We start from the raw sequence: 3177 nt of genomic DNA on the forward strand, positions 1-3177 counted from the left end.
TAAAAAAAATTTTTTTTAATGTTTATTTAATTTTGAGAGAGACACAGTGCAAGCAGGGGAGGGGCAGAGAGAGAGGGAGACTCAGAATCTGAAGCAGGCTCCAGGCTCCGAGCTGTCAGCACAGAGCCTGACACAGGGTTCGAACCCACAAACTGTGAGATCATGACCTGAGCCAAAGTCGGACGCTCAACCAACTGAGCCATCCAGGCACCCCAGAATTTTTCATTTTTAAAAATTTTTTCTTTTAAATAATAGATGTTGTGTTTATCATAAAAAATTAGAAAACACAGAGAAGAAAAAAGAAGAGAAAATCATTCATGACAGTATCACTATAATCTGGGTAGTGCAGAATGCAAAGGGTTTAGTGGACATTTTGTTAAGTGTGATAATGGCATTGTAAACACACAAGAAATGTCCTTTTTAAAGATGCATCTTGGGGCGCCTGGGTGGCTCAGTCAGTTGGAAGTCCAACTTTGGCACAGGTCATGATCTCATTGTTTGTGGGTTCAAGCCCTGTGTCAGGCTCTGTGCTGACAGCTCTGAGACTGGAGCCTGCTTCAGATTTTGTGTCTCCCTCTCCCCCCTCCCCCTCCCCACCCCTTCTCTCTCAAAAATAAATAAACATTAAAAAAATAAAATAAAGGTGCAGGTTGAAGTATGTAGGGATAAAACCCAGTGATATCTGATATTTGCTTGTAGGAGATGGTGGCTCTGTGAACTCATGGTTTGTGAGTTCAAGCCCTACATTGGGCTCTCTGCTGTCAGCACAGAGCCCACTTCAGATCCTCTGTTCCCCCTGCCTCTGCCTCTCCCCTGCTCTCTCTCTCTCTCTCTCTCTCTCTCTCTCTCTCTCTCTCTCAAAAATAAATAAATATTAAAAAGTGGGGCTCCTGGGTGGATCAGTCAGTTAAGCGTCCGACTTCGGCTCAGGACGTGATCTCATGGCTCATGAGTTCGAGCCCTGTGTCGGACTCTGTGCTGACAGCTAGGAGCCTGGAGCCTGCTTTGGATTCCATGTCTCCCTCTCTCTCTGCCCCTAACCCACTCACATTCTGTCTCTGTCTCTCTCAAAAATAAATAAAAACATTAAAAACATTTTTTTTAAGTAAGATAAAATACTTCAAGAGAAAGTTCATTTTTTAAATATTTTTGAAAGAGCGCACAAACAAGGGAGGGGCAAGGGAGGGAGACAGAGGTTCCAAATCAGGCTCCAGGCTGACAGCAGAAAGCATGAATGTGGGGCTTGAACTCATGAGCCATGGGATCATGACTTGAGTAAGAGTCTGACAGTCAACAGACTGAGCCACCCAGGCGCCCTGAGAGGTAAGTTTTTATTTATTTATTTTTTTAATGTTTTATTTATTTATTTTTGAGATACAGAGAGACAAAGCATGAACGGGGGAGGGTCAGAGAGAGGGAGACAAAGAATCTGAAACAGGCTCCAGGCTCTGAGCTGTCAGCACAGAGCCAGACGCGGGGCTTGAACTCACGGACCGCGAGATCATGACCTGAGCCGAAGTCGGCCGCTTAACCGACTGAGCCACCCAGGCGCCCCAAGAGGTCAGTTTTTAAAAACAAAACAGGTGAAGCAAGGATGGCCAAATATTGATAATGAATTGGGACAATGGATGTAGAGCAGTTCATTATATAATTCTACTCAGGTGTGTATTTTCATAATAAAAATGTCTTTAAACATATATAAATGTGAAACAGAGAAAGCCATTATTTTCAACTTTGTGTACCTCCTGTCAGAACACTTTTGAAAGCACATATTTTTTTAAATAGTACCATATTGAATGCATTTGCTATTATATATTTAACATTATGTCATGAAGCATTCTTTAAAACATTGTGTTTTAACAAGTACATATGATGCATTGAGTGGATGTAACAAAATTTAATGGGGCATTTTTGGGTAATTTCTAATTTCTCACAAACATGAATGATCTTTCAGGGAACATTCTTGTATTGAATCTTGTAGCACAGCAATCTTTCCCTAATATAAAGACCTCAACGGGGATTTCCAGATAAAAACATGTTTAAGCACCAGGGGGAGCTGGTCACCTACAGGATCCCCGCAGGCAGTTTTTGTTTTGTTTTGTTTTAAAGCAAGCCCTCACAAAATTAGCAGCTGAGCCCATCTTGAACTTCCTATTTCAGCTTCATAAGATGAAAGTGTCAAACACCTGGCCATACAGCTCCTAAACAGTGTCTGGTACCCAGTAACACTTAACAGATCCCCTGGACATATGCCAGTTATATGACTCTATCAATTTAGAGATCCTGTGCATAGAGGGAGGTGAGATGGGTGGTAGACATTCTTTCTTTGTTACTCACTGGACAAGTTTCTTAGCCTACAAATGATTCTTTCAGGTGCATTCCTGTACATCCTCATAAGCCTTGGGGTTATTTTGACATTTTGATTGGCTGAGGACTTGATCAGAAGGAAACTGAGGGATGCCTGGCTGGCTCAGTCACTGGAACATGTCACTCTTGATCTCAGGTTTCTGGATTCCAGCCCCACAATGAGTGTAGGGATTGCTTAGAAATAAAATCTAAAAACAAATAAAAAAATAAAAATAAAGGAAACAGATGTTTAACAACTGACTTTCCTCAGAGATTGTGGAGATCCTAATTCAGAGTGCCTCAGGTCCAGATGCTGCCTCCAACTCCCATCCCTGAATAGACACACATTGGTCTGTCAGAAAAGGTGCTCTATTGGGGCGCCGGGGTGGCTTAGTCAGTTAAGTGTCTGACTTTGCCTCAGGTCATGATCTCATGGATCATGAGTTCGATGAGGCCCACGTCCAGCTCTGTGCTGAGAGCTCAGAACATGTAGCCTGCTTTGGGTTCTATGTCTTCTTCTGTCTCCCTCTCTCTCTGCCCATCCCCTGCTGCTCTCTCTCTCTCTCTCTCTCTCAAAAAAAATAAACATTAAAAAAAAAAAAAAAGGTACTCTAGGGATGACCTCCCAACAATTCAACTGGTCAAAGATGACAGTGGAGAAGGACAGAAGCACCAAGGCCAAGAGTAGAGGCAACACTACCTCCCTGCCCACCCCCAACAAATGAGGACAACTGATGTTTCTCAAACACATAAAATGCCATCACCTTCCATTCCCAAGCCCTTTCTATATGGACATGCACTGGCATTGCCTGGGTCATGTAGTTTAGATGA

This window comes from Herpailurus yagouaroundi, unplaced genomic scaffold (assembly GCF_014898765.1).
Source record: "Herpailurus yagouaroundi ecotype Mexico unplaced genomic scaffold, PumYag 190, whole genome shotgun sequence".
NCBI lineage: Eukaryota > Metazoa > Chordata > Mammalia > Carnivora > Felidae > Herpailurus > Herpailurus yagouaroundi.